This window comes from Physeter macrocephalus, chromosome 2, assembly GCF_002837175.3.
Source record: "Physeter macrocephalus isolate SW-GA chromosome 2, ASM283717v5, whole genome shotgun sequence".
Lineage (NCBI taxonomy): Eukaryota > Metazoa > Chordata > Mammalia > Artiodactyla > Physeteridae > Physeter > Physeter macrocephalus.
The window spans coordinates 108,463,868-108,483,192 of record NC_041215.1 but is presented as its reverse complement, the minus strand read 5'-3'; the positions used below and the strand labels follow the sequence as shown (position 1 = coordinate 108,483,192).

The window sequence follows — 19,325 nt, the reverse complement described above, 5'->3', positions numbered from 1 at the left end:
CCGGAGCCTGCGCTCCGCAACGGGAGAGGCCACAACAGTGAGAGGCCCGCGTACCACAAAAAACAAAAACGTTTAACTGTCCATCTCCAAGTCATTTTCCTTAAAATAGGGGCAACATATAATAAAATAATCAAGTAATTGGGCAAACACTGCTGTATAAATGGCAGAGGCAGCCCCGCTGAATTTGCGTTTTTGGCCAGCAGACAGCATCACGATAGTATCTTCCAATGGCTCTCATCAGCTGATGTGTAAAAGTCCAAATATGAGCACAGTAGGCGGCTCAGGGCTGTTACTGTCAATCCAATAAAGTGCAGTGTGTGCAAATTTAGAAAACTGCTAGTAAATTTTCAGATATTTTCATTCATTAAATAAACAAACCTACTTATCATTCAAACATTTATTTAGGAAAGGCACTCAAAGCCACATTCATAGGGGAACCTTGTTGGCAGTAGTATTAATAACACCAGTGCAGGGTTAACCAATCAAAACATCATAAATTCCAAGTTCAGTCTTTCAAAAGAAATGAATACAATTAGGGATATGCAAATTGGCTATTCAAAAATAACCTTCATAATTGACTACTCATTTCCAGTATGGAGACTTCTTTAATTGGAAAATCCAACAATCCTCTCACCACGGAAAGAAATGCTACTCCCAAGGCATTATTTTTAATTCTTGAAATTGAGCACATACATTTTCTATTTTTAATTGGCAGCACTGATGAACCAATTTGAGATAAGACTTAAATGGATTAATAATGAAAGATTATTCTACTATAAAAATAATCAGGAGAACTATATCTTTCTAATCATCTGGCCAAAATGAAGAGTTTAACACTTTAGATCCTGAAAAGGAAAACAAAATCAACTTTTAAAATATGATAGAAGTGTTATTTTCATCACTATTCCTGTGACATAATTTCAATTTTACATATTGGTGAATTCTAACACATACTTGTAACATTTATCTTAATATACTAATCAACAAGGCAAAGCGGCTTATTATACTGGTACTACAAACAGTTTTGTGTAAGTGTTCCCTCTTGCTACATCCTTAAGTCTTAGTATGTCCTATGTGCCTGAAATAATGGCGAAAAGAGAAAAAGAATATCACTCAGAAGTATAATACAAAAGCTTAAACTTGATAGCTCATAAATAAATCATTATCTATGGCTCTTATGTAATCTTCTCTCCTTAAAATACTTCACTGTTTTCCATACTATTATTATATTCACACAAGGTCAGAGCATATGCAGTAACAATGTTATACCTATTTATCTAATGGGAACACAGGGTAGTCAGAGAGTTTGTTTCCCAAAGTGACAGACTAAACAGTAATCTGTACCAGAATCTAGTCCAATCCAGGGATTCAGACCATACTGTAACCATTTTCCAAAAAGAGCGCTGTGAAAAGAGAGGCTACATTATGGAATGTTTACAGTTTGTCCAGGAGGATGTTATGTCCTAAAGAATGTGTATTCTACTCTTTGGAGATAACAGGCAAATACACGACTTTCTCAAAGATGACAGTGAGACCTGGAGGCTCCCCAAATCTCATCATCTCTTTGATTAATTAATTGCTTAGTCTGTCTCCCAATCTCATGATTGACAGGAATCATCTCCACAGAGCCTACTCTGGATGTCTGGATGAATGGATGGAATAAAGTCTCTACTCCTGGAAAGAAGAGAATCAGCTCCTGAATCTGTGGCGCCCAGACAAAGCCACTGGTACCACAGGTGCTGGCTGATAAGAGACTCTTCATCCAGTCTTCATCTCAACATCTACAATATATCCAGACTTACACTTGCGTCAACACTGATAATTTATTTAAACCCTATGTTGTAGGTCTCTGTTAGCTGGATTACTTGATTCATCAGAACACCTACATTACTGGTGACACAGTTCCTGGTGGAGAGTGTTACAGAGATATGTAATTAACATACACCACTGTTCTAATCCCTCAACAGAAGGCAGACTGATTTCCAAAGTGTCCAGTGTATGAAAATGTCCTTACTCCACCTTTAAACCCATTCAAAATTACCTTTCCCAGAGCGATGAGTTCAACATTAAAAAAAAAAAAAAAAAAGAGTTATATCTTTATAAAAAATTTTCTGTTAAGGTTCCATTTAGACTAAACTTTGGTGGCATGTGGGAGATTTTTCCACTGACACCTTAGGGACTGCAGTAACCTCAACTTTATGCAAAATGCAAAGAGGCAATATTTGATTTGGATGCCTTCCTCTTCTGCTGTCCTATCCATCTTCTGGTACCCCTTCTGTTCTCCTTATGTGTTGCCAGTATTTTCATGTCACCCAGTACAGCAGTGACATTTTCCTAAGACCACATGATCCAAAATGATCTGTTCAAACAGACTTTACTTCCAATCAAAACTCCCATCCCCACAGATCTCTATCAGCATTTAGGCATCTAATCCCCAGATATACACAGGTAGGTCAGTTTACAAATATGCTAATCACTTGCTCATCAAAAAACCGAAACCAAAACCAAAACAACCTTCTCAAGACTCACCCCTACTGATACCACCCCATTTCCCACCTTCCATCTAAAGCCAAATTTGAAAGCTCTCCATAGAACAGTTTCCAATCTCCATCCTCCTATTCTTTCCTGAGGCCCCTGTGGCCAGGCTCTCACCCCTCTCACCCCTCTCTTCCACTGAAACCACGCTTATCAAGACCAAAAACAATCTCCACAGTGCTAAATTCAAAGTCGCGTCTCTGGCTTGATTTTAGGGCACTAAATGATCACTGCTTCCTCCTTAAATGGTTTTCTTCACTTACCTTCCAGAACACCACATTCCCTCAGTTTTGTCCTCAAATCCCTGGCCCCTCCATTAAGTTTCCTTTCACTTATCTCTAAAAACGTTAAAGTGAATACCTCTAAATTTGTGTTGTGATTGAATTTGTCTCATGGCAAAGATATAAGTATATGCTGATAAATTCCATACTTCAATCTCCAACCCAGAGCTTCTTCCTGAAATCCAGGCTCATATGGTCAATTGCCTAACCTATCGTGTCAGAAACTGAAACACTGATCTTCCAAAGCTCTTTCTGTAATCTTTTTACATCCCTAATTAATGGCAATCCATCCTTCTAGTCGCTCAGGCCAAAAGACTTATAGTAATCCTCAATCTCTCTTTCCTTCCCTTTCTCCCCATCTCTCACACACCGTACACACATCCAATTGGTCAATAAATGTCAAAATATAACCAGAACTTGACCACTTCTTACCCCCTCCACTGTCACCTCCTTGGACCCAGCTACTATAGCCTCTCCCATGGGTTACTGCAAGGGCTTTGTGACTGGGCTCCTTGTTTCCACCCAGGCTCCCTTTCAATCCACTTTCAACACAACAGCCAGCGTGATCTTGCTGAAACCTAAGGCAGATCGCATCTCTCCTCTGATCAGAACCCTGTAATACCTTTCCACCTCGCTAAGAATAAAGCCCAAGCCCTTACAATGCCCTGTATGGTAATGGGCTCCCAGTGAAGGTTCTGACCTCATGTCCGGATGATTCTCTCCCTTGTTCTCAGGATTCTATCCAGCTATGCTATCTTCTTTGTCCCTCCCTGTCTTTACATTTGCTGTTCTGCCTGACACAGTCTTCCACCAGATACCTGCATGGCTTGTTCCTCGATCCCTCACATTTTTATCAAGGGCCAGGCTTTCACTGGCCGCACTATCTCAACTGAAATGCCGCCTCTCTCCTGCCCCCACTTGTCATTCTCCCTTCATTTTTCTTTATAGTATTTGTCACCACTCAATGCTATGTTTTTTTCTTATTTGTCTTATTTATTTGCCTGTCCTCCCTGTAAAACTCCCTAGGAAAGTATACTAGATTATAAGCTCCAAGAAGACAATGATCTTTGTCAATTTTGTTGTTTGCTGTATCCCTAGAACGGTGAATTAGACATGGTAGGCACCCAACATATATTTGTTGAAATAAAACAAGTGAAAAGAGGCAAAAAAGGATATGAAACCTAATATAGCAATGAAAGATAGCTAGATTTTTCATGTGTTTTTAAAACACTAAAATTAATTTTTTCAATGAATGAGTATAAATGACCAATAAAAACCTATAAGACACTCAATACATCATCATCATTATTATTGTTGCTTCCGTTTTGTTATTATGGGGGGGAGAAGTTCCTCACTTTCGATTCAACACCGGGGGTGGGGCCGGGGGCGGAAATGGCTTCTGCTCTTGAAATGGAGATTATGTGTTTTCTTTTTCTTTTCCAGCTCATTTTTGAAAGGGACAATCTGCTGATTTGGTTTCTGAAGGAGTGGAAGAGTTGAACTAGGGTGGATGGTGGATGGAGAGATGGGCAGGGTTAGCAGTTTGGTCCCAGACACCCCCTTGCTTGCTTTCTTCCAATCGGCCACTTTGATGTACCTGGTGTGAAGCTTCTGGATGTGTCCCCAGAAGTAGCTTAAAAACAAATGTGAATAACTGAGTGGAAGCACAGCTTGAATTGACATGCCATAAACTCAAAATTGAAGCATTCAGCTTTTATTTTACAAATTCATGTCAATTTTACATTCTACCAGCTTCCCATGCTTGATTTAACATGAAAAGATTTTCTCTTTAACTGTCATTAAAATTAAAGCAATGACCTCATGTGTTTTGTACCTCTATTTGAGAGGTCAAGGTGGAGTGTATTTCTCAGGAAAACACCTACTTCCCAAAAAGAACTGAAGAAAACAGATACATTAATGTGCTATGTACAAATTATTTTCAATAATTATATCTCAATTGCCGATGCTGATGGTGTTTCCAATTCAAAGATCAGGCATTAGTTTGGTAACTACAAGTACCCCGTGACTACTCCTTCCCCAGGGGGTATTAGGAAGGAACATCTGAAATTATTTAGAATTTACCTAGAAAATATATTATGCAAACGCTTTATTTTAAAGAACAGTTCAATCTTTTTTTTCGTATTTACCTTGTAAAGGTCAAAATAATGTACGAGTCAACAACCACCACCTCAAAGATCAAAAAGAAATAAAAGAGCTTTGGATAATTTATAAAATCCATAACCCAGAATAACAGCCTTGATCAAAAGAGCCACGTGCTCTTCACAATTTCACATCAAGGACTCAGACCTATTTTTATACTCAAACAAGGTAAAGGTGTGAGTGTGTGTGCATGGGTGTGTGTTGGGGGTGAGTGGGGTGGAGGCAGAATATTAATGTCGTTGATAATATTCCTAACATGCCTAAATGCTTAGCACAGAGCCTGGTACACAACCGAAGGGTAAATGTTAATTCCTTTTCCTCCCATAGCTAGTAGCATTCCCTAGCTCCTGGACTGAGTCCCACTTGACTTGTTTATCCCTATTCTGTTTTTACTTTGCTGCTTCTCTTTAATCTCTTCATCACAGGATTGACAGAGGAACAGAGAAAGTACCAAGATCAAACACATCAAATAGGTAATTTTTGTTTTTCTCTTTTCCTTGCTCTTCATCACACAAGAACACACAACCTTCAGACATGCAGTGCCGTTCTTCCACCTAGCAATACATGGTTTGTGCTGTCTGTTCTATTTTTACCGTAACTCGAAGCAATATAAGCAATGCCTTTACTTTCTATACTGACAAGTAAATATTTTAATAATAAGTGCCACCAAGTACATTTATTGCAGAGTCCCTCAACATTCAAGATGTGGTTTGCTTCGTCGTCAGCCTGTAGCATTCTGTCACTTTTACAGCCTGAGTTTTTATAATCTGATGCTATTATCTTTAGTCTACATAGAGAATAAAAAAGAATGATCCAAATGTTCATAGAACATAATAAACTGTATTTATAAAAGTATCTTTTGGGGATTAGCAATTACACTGAGAAATATGTGGCTCCATTTTAATCACATGTCAAGTGAACTAACCTACTACTAAGAAAGGCTTATTTGCCATATATTTTTTTTTACTGTTTCATACATATTCCATGTTAGCAACAACTATCAAATAGAATTAAAAGACAAAGAAAAAAAACAGTATCCTACAAAATAAAGCTGGAATCATTTGTCTCAAATCTTAATAAACACAATTAAATCTAAGTAAGACTGTGAAATTACAACAATTTCACAAGTAGAGAAAGCACATTATCACCTTTGGGAAGACAGTGAAACACCACAGAATTTCATTTAAATGTATGCATCTGCTTGTAACTAAACAACAATTGGCTACTGAGCTAATTTTATGCCACTTTAAACAAAGGTTTGAAAATGGACCCTTTTCCTTCAAAGGATTTTGACAGCCAGCTAAAAACATTTAATCTGGATTTTAAAAATTAGCAGGTTCACATTAGCATCTTCATCAGATGCTACCATCAGATCTAGCAGCCTCAGAACAAGTATGTAACAGCTCTGCTTCTCAGAAACTTCAATCGACATTCAGTAAATGAGATAAAACCAATTTTCATTTCCTCTCCAAACTGAAAATCGATAATAGAGACCTTTACAAACTTTACAGCTTTAAGCTGCATTCTAAAGAAAATAACATGATTTATTCAATTGTACTAAGAACCCCTTTTATCCTTATCACTTTTTAAAGATGCCTAAATTGTCCCATAATAAAAAATGCCTATTAAAAAAACACCCATATTTCAGCCAAAAATACATTTGCTTCTCCTTTAATTATGTAGTAAGTTATACTCAATCATATTTTTCTTTTGACTACCTTGAATTAAAATTTCAAAGATGATGTGTTACCACTTGACAAACTTAAGAGAATCTCGAGTTTGTTTTGCCGCATTCTTTACTTTCCTTAGTAATAATAGCTCACCATTCATGAAACAACATGCACAACTCATTATCTAATACACACAGAGGAAGCCTGAGGAGCCCTTTCCTCTGTGCCCTTCACCTTCCACAGCAGTGGTTGGGCAAAGGGTCTCAATGAAGGTCAGCTGGCAGCCACCAAACCCTAATCCTAGGGCACCTGGGGGCAGCTATAGGAAAAGTCAACAGGTACAGAAACCGGAAGAAAGTTTTAAGAATCATCAGGATAACACAAATGTCAGAAATACAAAAAATTCAGTATACTCGTCAGTAATATTTCCACTGTCTCTGAATTACACATATTAAAAATAATATACCCACAGGAAAGCAGAAGATACTTGGGTTAAACTGGCTGGGAAATTTTTAGGGATGAGGCCAATCCACTGGGTGGCTTTGCTTGCCATTTACCCAGTATATCAGTAGATGGTTCCTTGATTTTATCCAATCCCAAGGGCTCTGAAAGTCTTGAAAGAGTGTACAGTATTAGAAATGAAGATACAAGTTAGGTTGTTTTACAACGCATGGACACATACACACACAAATGACTTTTTCTTCAAGTTATTCTTATCTAAATCGTGCATACCTCATCTGCATTTCTGAAAGACTATCCAATTTGAAACAAGTATATCTGACACCAGAAAACATAAAATAGCATATGGGAAAATAATTTTGTAAATTATACAGCATATATACATTTACAATGATGTAACATTGACACTGAATATTATTTCACTGGCTTAGTTTCATTTTCCCTACAAATTCTATTCTCTGACCAAACCAAAGCTGTAACTGTCTCAGAAATACAGCTCGGCAATCTCTTAGCCGAGGCCCAGTGCTACCCCCAGCCATCAGAGGTATGTCAATAGATCCTTGAAGGCAGTAACTCGCTGTAATATAAGTGATTTCTCTCTGCAGGAATTATCCCATTACAACGAAATGCCACACTACCTCTGGCCAGGTCCTCACATATCTACTGCCAGAGCCCCAACCCACTTCTGGGTTCCACTCCTCCAGTCCCCTGACATTTACCCATAACACTACTGCTAGAGTGGTCTTCCATCACACAGATCTGGCATGGTCTTGCTCCAGCTTAAAACTCTTCATTATCTATTATGGCTTTCAAAATGAAGTGCCAGCCTCCCAGATAAGGCTCTCTCCACCATACTCTGTGGTGTTTCCACAATAACCTGTCCAGGTGTCTGTCATCACTGGTCACATGCACAAAGATCATTGATTTATTTGCCTCTGTCTAAAAGTAAACTGTAAGCTACTTGAAACCATGGGTCACATCATTTAAAAATATATTTAACAAATATTTTATAGCCCTGATTATGCACTCGGCACTGTTCAAAGTGCTTACATATATGATTTAAGAGTCACAAGAAACCCTATGAGAAAAGCACCATTATTCCCATTCTAAAGATGGGAGAACTAAAGTACAATTGACTTTATATTCCAAGCTCCTAGTACGGTACTTGGCAGGTAGAAGGGGGTCGGGTAAATGAGTGATTGGAGTTCTCTGCTATATCCGAGAGGAAGAGCAAAGCCTCTTTTTTATGGATGTCTACACTTTTATGTGGATACCACCTGTGTCCTAATTTTCCATGCACATAGGAATAAAGGTAACCTTCATTACCAGGCATGCTCCTGTACAGGACAAAATAGCTCCCGCCCATCCTTGAGGTTCAATCCAGAACTGCATTTTACAATTTGTCCACCTAAAATCCACTTAGTACATTATAATCCCAATCCTGTTTCCTGGTGGACTACATTTACGTATTTGATTTTCTTCCAGAGGAAACGTTTGAAAATTGTAAAACAAATTTGCACATTAACATACCTAGTTTTGAAACAAACACAACTGTACAGTGTTCTCCATTACATTTGACTGTTAAAAGAACCCTGCTTATTTTGTACTAATGACTGCAATCCAGGGTGTATTGCTTAATTTTGTGGATTAATGAGTAAGCAATCAAATGTGATTTTAAGTCATGAATATAACAAACATACTATTCATTTATTTTGACAAGTATTTTAATTTATGAGACTTGGCTACAAATAGAGCAGTCTATTTCATAAAAGAAAAAAAAAAAAAGAAACGTTTCTGCTTTTAAGATAACGCAACAGCTCTCAAAGGATAAACCTTCGTGGAGAATAATGACAAAGCCACCAACTTCTAAAGACAAATAAAGAATTGATAGGTTGATAGAAAAAACAATGAGACCTTACTATATCACTAAAATTTTCAAACGAAGAATGTCTTTTGCATGCACTTGAGCTATATGCAACACCTTTAGGGGTTGCAAGCCATACAGAACATTCTAAATAAACTAAGTCAGTGCTGGCCGGTGGCAGGTATACCCGAGCCTGTCACCCTGGTAGCCTCAAACACAAGTTTCAGCAGCTTCACATGTCCCTGAGGTGGCCTCATATTCCTGGTCTGAGAACCCCGAAAGCCAGGTAAATGAATGTACTACAATTATGAGCAAGGTCACAACTCCCTGAAAATTAGTCAGTGATTAATTGGTGCTACATTTCATCAGGCTGGGGAAGGAACAGACTCTTTAGCACGGACACATTTAGCAAATTGGCCTGAGCACCGGCTGACTGACCTCATGACAGGTCCAATGATGTTCTACCTTCTCCGGGATTTCAAGATAAGACAAGCAACTGGTGGAGACAACAGAAAGGTCAGCATGCAGCCTGACTGAGGGATGAGGAAGCACTCCCCTTAAACATTCCATTTAGACTCAGATCCTCCTTGTCAAGGATGACAAGGCTTCAAAGCCGATATTTAAAAAAGATTAGCACTGCAATAGCAGGTGGGTTTAGCTCCTGAACGCCCTCCGTCTGAGTGGTAGAGCTAACCTTTTCCTTTGGCTACTAATTGCTCTACATCTCCTTAACTCCTGATAATGTGGCCAACCCTGCTGGGATGGGTGTTGACTTTGGGAGCCTCTAAATGTCAGGATTTGTAATTATGATCGTGGGTATATTACACTCACATAGAATGATGCCTCACTAATTGGGGCCTGAAGACGAAGCCTGGGGTCCTTGCTCACAGTCACAGGACGTGACTCCGGAGAGCAGCTGCATCCTAGGTCTTGTCTTTCATTGTAGAAAGATGATCTTTGCGAGTCAGTTGTAAATTTTTAACTTTAGTGCAAAAGGCCTTTCTAAGACATCTAAAACATTCCGTAGGCATAAAAAGTACAATTGCTAAATCAAAAATTAAAACATATTAACCTACTTATGGCAAAAATGGGATGCGAGCTTTGAAATGAGGAATGGTCCCCAAAATCCAGGTTGCTATAACCATCCGCAATAACTGCATTTCGAAACCCAGTCTTCGGTCCGATATTCCCAAACCCAAAGGACTCTTTTATACTTTGCTGCTTTAGTTTTTTATGTTTTCCAGGAAAAAAGAAAAGTATGGGGCAAGAAGGTGTGGGGATCACAAACTCCACCAGTTCCCTCCAGCCAACTGTGTATGTGGTGTGTGCTTGTGTCTCGGGGGTGGGGAAGGGAGGGAATATGAACAAAACTTCAAAGGATGTTGTTACAAGACTTCTGAAAACACAGAAAAGAAGACACACAAGGATCAGCTCAAAACCCAGAAAACTACTGTAACAGTGTTGGTGCTTTTCCTCCAGTCTTTTTTTTTAAGTGTGTGTGTGTGTGTGTGTGTGTGTGTGTGTGTGTGTGTGTATATATATATATATGCCTTAACACTACATGAGCCATATTACATAGCACACAATTTCGTTTTCTGATATTTTCATTTAGGTTTTTCTTGTGAGCAATTTTCTCTAATTTTAGTTTGCAAAAAAATGAAGAAAATTCATGGCTGAATAATATTTCATAACACAATTAGCCATATCATAATTTAGCTTATTCTGCCATTCTGGATGCATGAAAATATAAATTATCTTTGTACAGTACTGTCATTTTCTCAGTCATTGATGAAGTTGCAGACAAAATTACATCCTCCTGTTTAAAGTCAATTTTTTGATTATTAGTGTTATTGAAAATAATTTTATAAGCTATTTTTGTTTCTTCAATAATGGATTGTCTGTTCATACCCTTTGCCTTTCTTTTCATTTTGCTTCTACTGTTTCTCATCAACATGAATAAGCTATTCAAGTATATTTTGTCGTTTTTATCTTTGCAAATTTATTTTTGCCAATTTACCTTTCAATTTTGTTTATGATGTAATTTTTTTTCATTGCATGGTATTCTATTCACTTAAAACCCTCTTTTAAATATTCAAAGGTCCCTTGTAAAGAGGTACTCACCTGGAACCAGTAATACTTTATGATGGACAAGTAGTAAAACAATGTTGGTTTCATTTAATTTACTACTTTGATAGTCCCTTAAGAGAGAGCAGGTGGGAAATGTTTTGACTGATGGGACTGGTTTTTAAATCATCATTCATAGTCTAAACAAATACAGATGGACAAAAGCTATTACAATAAAGAAATCACAAAAAAATTTAATATTTCAATGATTTTATAATCCAAATGTCTGTCGTTATTTTCTGCAAATTCTTTATGTTGAAATTCCACACATTTAATCGAGTATTAAAATGTAAAAAATATATATTAACAAAATTTGTTTAAAAAATTTTTATGTACTTGAAGACTCTAAGATTCCCTTATTTTTTGTTCCCCAGACAAGAGAAATTTTTATTGTATCTTTTAACATTTCTTCTATATCACCTACTATCCAGCCATCAATCATGTTTGTTGCTTTCCTGTAAACTGCCTCCCTGTCCCTCGTTTTGCCAAGGATTAAAAACTCTAGAAAGGACCTATTTACAGTAATGTGTTAAAAAAAAAAAAAAAAAAGTATGTATGTATGTCTTTAACTCTCACCCAAGGCTTCTTTTCATTGTTCGTTTAAAAGCATAATTGTCATAGGTCAGCTGACATTGCCCTAGTGACCACTGGGTTGCTAGCCACATTTCTCTATCTTACCAACATACTCTCTGTTATATTCTATCATCCAATCTGTTCGGCCAGTTAATCCCATCTTCAAGTAAATTTCAAGCTTAATGACATTTATTTCATCTACAACATGGAAGTAACATATGGGGCACTTCTTAAAGAGTCAGGAAACAAAAATTCTCCCAGAGATAATCTATTAAATAAATATGTAAAGGTCTGTTTATAAATACACAAAATCAACTTAAAGATATATACCCAGGACAACTTTAATTCACTATATAAATAAGCTAAAGAAGTGGTATGTCAATATGATAATAATAGAGGTCAGGAAAATGGTGTCAGAGGCGAACGTACTGGCAGTGTCATTTTAAGTATTATCCAGTTGAAGGGATCCACTGGATTAAGGAAAAAACTTACAGTCTCATTCGTAGGGACACCTTTATTGTGGAATGGGTGAGACATGGGGATTACAGTGTGGTATCATTAAACTCATAAATCTGGGACCAAGTACATAACTTCTGCAGCCAAGTGCAAAATGAAAGTGTGGAGCCCTTGTTCAAAAAAATTTAAAGAATTCCAAGATGGCAATAAGCATGGGGCCCTGAGCAACTACACAGGTCATGTACCCATAAAGTTGGCCCTGCTTGAATCATGTGCCTTTCTAAACTCATTCTGGTTTCATTTTCCCCAAGTAATCTGACTGTGATTTGATATCCCACATTATTCCCTCAACAGGGAGAATATAGGCTGGCCAGTAGATGTGCAATGCCTAGTCCCCTTGGCAATTATTACACACCTGTTTATAGTCCTGGTGAACTTTACTAGCTGGAGTCAGAATCCTTGAGTCAAATCAATCCAGAGCAGTGAGAAGGCATAGTTTATACAACTACAGTGCTGGGGCTCTGTGTTGTGGTGGGGTGGGAGCTGGGGGATGCTCACGTACATGTTTCTGGTGAGACCTCTTCTATAAACTCCCTATTCTTCAAAGAGCCTTCCCTTTGAACTTCTAGCTCATATTTATTCACTGAAAATGCAATACTGACTTAGAAGATAGCTTAAATCAAAGGGAAATGCTGGAATGTTTTTTCATTTAAATGCAAAAGCACACTATAATTACATAATGTGACAGATATCACTACAATGGCAATCATATTACAATATATAAATGTATCCAAGTAACATTCTGTATATAGTGCTTTCCTAGAATCCATAGTAGTTGGAAACCTAGACTCTGGAGGCAGACTGCGTGAGTTCAAATCCTGACTCAACCACTTTCTAAACGTAGGGAAGTTATATAGCTTCTCTGAGCCTCAACCATTCTGTCTATCTATACAATAAGGAGAAGGATAGCAGCTAACATCTATTGAGCACTTATCATGTTTAAACACAGAGCATCAGACTGTATTATCTCACGTATTTTTCATACCACCCCTAGAGGTAGTTACCATTAATTTCTTCAAAATTGGGGATACTGAAAGGTTAGATGGATTATATGGCCAGCAAGTGATAAACCCAGAATCAGAAGCCAGTTAAACTTCAGCACCTCCTCATTATTCTGAGCCTACCTTTCGAATTGTTGTATTACATGAGATACAACTTATCGGAGTGCCTAGCCATGAAAAATAAAGTGTCCCTTTAATGCTAGGCCCTAGCTATTATTATAATTATCATTATTTTTATTATTGATCAAAAGCCCTATTCATCCTTTAAGACCCAACTCAATTTGTATCCTGGATAATATCTAGTATCTAGAGATTAAGTGTGTATCTAATGTAAGAAGATACCTTACTATAGTCTAATTAAAAATGCACAAAGTCAATTTAAAGAGACCAATTCCCACCCCAGAGCAATATTGGACTGAATATTTGACTAATAAGATAGACCTGATTTATAATATTTTAATAGACTAACATGTAAAAAATGTGACATTTTCTTCAACACAATATATATTTATTAAATAAAAAGATATATAATGTTATTAGTAGGTATATCACCATGTCAAGTGATAAGCATCAAATGAAAAATTAAAAGAGGATTAAAAGATGAGGATTGGGAAGTTACTAATTATAGCATAATATCTATCTTACATTTTGTACCTAGTTTCTACTCATAGGGTATTGACATTAGGATTAGGAAAAATAATTCCCATCCATAGAAATATAACCTATTTTGCTAACAAAACATAACTCCAAATATAAACTGCTTGCAAAAACTGTATTTCATAAGAGCATCTTTGGATGAAATGGAATGAAGATGCTGCCTTCTGTTATTATCCTTTCACACAAGTTTCATGACTGGAAATGCTGTACAGCATTTCTCAGAAAGTACTCTAGAAAGCCTGTACAGTTAATCAACTTTAGTTTAGAAAGACTCCATTCTTATAATTTATTTTGTTTTTATAGAAAAAAAGACTTGGAAAGTTTCCTGTGAGACATGGAAAAATACCAAGATCTGTCAAGGATAAACATGTTTTCCTCCCCAAAGCCCTTAAAGTCAGTGAAAATGGTTTCCAATAATGAATCACCAAAAGAAAAAGCCCTATTTTTATTGGACTAAAATTCATAATTTCTATAAAACAAGAAGATAAATGGAATGTGGAAGCAAGCAACCAATGGAGAATGCCTGATACTGCACTTAGAAAACCCCATGACATAAATACTGGAGTACTGGGTCAGGGTCTGGGGAGACGACAGCATCCTTTTTTTTTTTTTGCGTTTTTTTTTTTTTTTTTAATGTTCATGTTCAGCCCCTGTGTGCTGGGGAAAAATTGTTTTAAATGTGTCCATAACTGAGAGCTTTTTGGCAAGGGTGAGCCCATTTATCTAGTCAAATCCAAACGGAAGTCTAGAGTAAGCACATGATATAACATGCAAATTATCCTCAACTAACGTAGCTAAACTTGACAAATGTGAGTCAAATATCACACATCTCTAATAGTCTTGCTTCTAACTCAAAGGGGGAAAACATCATTTATATGTAGCTGCCAAATACTATATTCTCTCTAATTTAATAAGCAGGAACCGTTTTCCCTACCATTGAAAATTTATGCTGGTCTTTGGACAGGTTCGGCTGCCTTTTTCAATCTAGTGGTCTGTGACCATGGAGGGCTTTAGCCAAAGAGAAAATGACTCCATAAATCCACAGAAGTTGTCTTGCTTTAAATTATAGTTTGAAAGCTTCCAGAGTATATGAAAAGACTTTGAACAAGAAAAATCAACATACACCAACACATATGTATTGAAAGTTATCCTATTTCACAACAGGAAGCATTCCTCAAACTGTAGAAAGCATGCATCCATACAGTAAGATATAGACTTGTCAACATCTCTAGAGACTTGCTACCTAATTATCAAGACATTTGGTCATCTGACATCATGAAGCACGTGAGTATACGTAGTACTTTTTTGATACAAAACTATGATTAGGATATTTCTGCTCTTGATAGTTCACAAAACAATAGACCTATTCATTATAATGTCACTGGAAAGCAGACTATGTTGCTTCAGAGGATGGCATGCCACTTTTCTTTAGAATTCCTGTTAGACCTCTTTAAATCAGCAAAGGTGTCACTTCATAACCTCTCAAACTTAACTGGCTGGTAAAACACAGGAAAAGAATCTTGAGATTATAGATTAGCCATCTGTTCTAATAAAATAACTGAGTTCTGGAAAAGTTCATTTCTAAAGTCCTGTAGCTAGTTAATGGCTAAACAAGGGAAAAAAATTAGTCGAAAGCTATTTTGAAGTTACAGCTTTAAAAATTCTGCATACTGTTAAACTAGGTTTTGGGTTTTACTATGCACCACAGTTTCCACCATTCTGGCTTGGTGTATACTCAACACACTCCACTTATAACTAGTTTGCCTAGCTCCTAAAATCAGTAAATTTGAGACTCCTGTCTTATGTCTGACTAGAATATATATGTTTTTTCACTCTATACTTCTTCCATGATTAAAATGCAAGTATCAAATGGGACTATACTTTAAACTACTTGCAAAGACCATGATTTCACTGTCCTTTGTAAAATACGTGATGCTTTTCATAGACAGAATTGCTTCCTTAAGTCAACTGTTTGGCAACACTGGTAAAATACATATGCAGAACACGGCCTCTGTGATGGCCAATTTTATGTACTAACTTGACTGGGCCACGGGGCACCCAGGTATTTGGTTAAACATTATTTCTGGGTGTGTCTGTGAAAGTGTTTCTGGATGAGATTAACACTGGAATCGGTAGACTGAGTAAAGCAGATTGCCCTCCCTAATGTGGGTGGGCCTCATCTAATCTGTTGAAATCCTTCATAGAATTAAAAAGACTAAGAAAGAATCTCTCCTGCCTGTTTGAGCTCGGATGTTGGTCTTTCCTGCCCTTCAGACTTGGACTGAAACATCTTCTCTCTTCGGGTCTTGAGCCTGCCAGCTTTCAGGCTGGGATTTATACGATTGGCTCTCCTGATTCTTCGGTCTTGGAACTTGGGCTGGAAATACACATTGACTCTCCTAAGTCCAGAGCCAGCCGACTGAAGATCTTGGGACCTCTCAGCCTCTGTTGTCATGTGAACCAACTCCTTATAACATACACATACACTCACACCCTACTGGCTCTGTTCCTCTGGAGAACCCCGACTAACACAGCTTCCTCACCCAGAGGTCAAGCACAGGCAAAAATCAATGTTTTAGAACAAAGCCTAAGACCCAGAAGCAAAAAAGCCTTCTCAGTGTTCTTTACAATGATGTACAGCTTTAAAAATGATCGATTATGGCATCTCTAGGCTAGAGTGGATTAACAGAAAAAAAATTGGAAGAAATATTATAGAAGACCTCCTGTATTCAAAACAGAGAAAGCTGAGCTAAAAGGAAACAGAGAAATACTCAAAAGCAGACATAGAAGTGAAGTGTTCATCCTAGCCGTAACTGTGTCTCAGTGAGTTAAGGAAAGGTTGCGTTCGGTTCGGTAGAGCAGAATAAAAACTGAAGTAGAGTGCTTCTGTTCCTACCTTCAAGGAACGTTTTCTGAGTACCTATACCATACGAATTATTGTGTTAAAAATGGAGGCTACATCTCCCCTCTCAAGAACCTATCAATTTAGTAGTAGGAGGGGCAGATGGACATGAAAGTCAATATAAACACTGACATGTGACGAAATAGCTGAATGAGCCAAATGCCTTGGCAGGAAGAGGGGGGGAAGATTCTTTCTCTGTATGTTTGCTGGGAAGCTGTTAAAGAAGGTATAGAGGGGAGATGACATTTAAGCTGGGCCTTAATTAGCATGATTTCACAGGATGGCAGAATTGGGAAGCCCTTCAAGGCAGAGGGAACCACACACACAAAGGCCCGGGAGGAGGAAATGCAAATTCACTATTTGCGAAATGCCAACCAACTAGTTTGATGTGTTTGGAGTGCAGGTCCCTGGTGGCTGAGAGGAAAAGAAATAGAAGAACAAAGGCTGGACTGAAAGGTTAGAGACAGGAAATGAAGGACCTTGAATGTCTTGTCCACAGATATGTTTCCTAAAATTTGTACTAGGTTTTATGACTTTATAATATTTGCCTGTGCTTGTGAGACCTTCAGTGCTAGCAATGACTCTATGAAGAAGGCCACCTTAAATCTGCTGGGGAATAAGATTAAACAGATAACACTCTGCAAAAGTGGCACCCTGTGTGCATACCTCCTTCACACATAGTTTGGATGCTTGATAAATACACAGTCTGGGTACTTGAATTCTGAGTAACCTGACATATGCAGTTGAAGACTTACTCCCCATGGACTGCGTGTGTGAGTTAGATGGTGTGAGTGAGAGAGAGATGGTTGAGGAAGGGGGAGGAAGACAGGTAGGTAGTCTTAATTAGGTGATGTCAGGTGTAAGAAAATCATTCCATCAGCAACTGAAAAACCAGACCTTTTCAAAATACAGCTTTTCTATGTTTAAAAACTCACTTATTTTTAATTGAAAAATAACTAAGTATGAATTATCAACATTAAACATTTGGATTATAAAAAGATAAAATTATAAAATAGCTGATTATGATGGGGAGGTTAGCCAGGTACTTCGCCTTGACTGCCTGCCTGAAGAACATGGGGCTAAATGTGAGTCCTTCCCTCAAAGAGTAGGTTCACAAAGGGATGGAGACAGCCATGCAGCTTTCTGCCAGTGCAAAGCCAGCCAGCAAGGGGAAGCTGGCGGCTGGAGGCTTGATGGATGGCTGTTTACTGCAGGGCATACCTCCTCGCCCTCTCAGGTATCCTAGAGGGAGCTGGGGGACAGAAGCCAGTGATGGGAGACTCCCAAGAGTCCTGTCTTCCCCTGCACAGTCCAGCTCTCTCTTGTCCTCAGAGGTCGTCATGGAGCCCCCAGCCATTGGAGCTGCTTCATTTCAGAGGACTGCTTTCAAAAAGGCATCCTGCTTTCTCATTTTTCCAATTACATTACCTTACAGGGCTAACTCTTTAAAAAGTCAGTTGGCTTCACTCTTATTGTTGGTTGTTTTAGTGATTTCACTTTGAATGTGTGTCAGTTGTTTCATTCTTTCTGTGTGTTTATATTATCTTCTGTCTCACTTTTTTTTTTTTTTTTTTTTTTTTTTTAAATCTTGGTTTACAAAGTATTTGCGGCCTTCCCTGGTGGCGCAGTGGTTGAGAGTCCGCCTGCCGATGCAGGGGGGAGAGGCCACAACAGTGAGAGGCCCGCATACCGCAAAACAAAAAAACAAACAAACAAAAAAGTATTTGCATTACTCTTAGCTTAGTTTCCTTTAGGTGATATAATGTTAAATGTGTAACTTCCTTTTCTACTTTTACTAGCTTATTGCTAGTATTCTTTTTAAAGTTCCCTTTACTATTTTACTCTTCAGCTTCAATTCTGTAATGTTTTACTCCCCTTATGGGATCCCTCAAACACTTCTATTAATATGCAGTCCAATAAAATAAAATACATTCCAAATTGGGTACCTTAAGGAACGTTAGTGCTTGTTTTCTCATGGCACAAATCATTTACCTCCACTGTCAGCAGTCAGTAGGATTTAAAAACCGGGCACATGTCACCACTGGGGAAGGGGCAGTGTTTGACCAGAGCATCCCCCTGCTGAAAGGACACTAAATCAACTCCCTAGGTTAACTTTGGTACCACTGACAGTTCCAAGAGAGAAGATAAAATCAAGAGCTCATGGCAGCATCTTGGATTCTCTTGTGTAGCCGCCTGCCTGCCTCTACCCTGTAACTTTCTCATCACTGGTCACAGGAAGATCCACTGGGGTGGATCAGCATATGGGGTCTCTCAAGCCACCTTTCTCTTGGGAGAGAAACTGTTTGGATCTGTGATGATCTCCAAACAAATGTGTTTAATTACAAAACAAAAAGTCAAAGATAATTTTTAAATTTAAAAGAGGTACATTTACACAAAATGTAAATTTTCTTAATCTTTTCTTTAACAAAAAGATAATAAACTTAAGATTGCAAAGAAGTTAAATTCATTGTGTAAAAAGAACTTTGGAGATTTTTCCATGCATTTTTCTATATATATTTTCCCAATATTTGTGCCAGTCTTAAATGTCATTACCACAGATCATAGGAAATTGGACACAGAAGA

General features: G+C 37.8%; 1 protein-coding gene across 12 annotated transcripts in view; it reads right to left on the bottom strand.

Moving 5' to 3' along the window:
• The window catches only part of PARD3B (par-3 family cell polarity regulator beta), a 1,107,844-nt gene that overhangs the window by 709,274 nt on the left and 379,245 nt on the right, over positions 1-19,325 (bottom strand). The window lies entirely within an intron of this gene.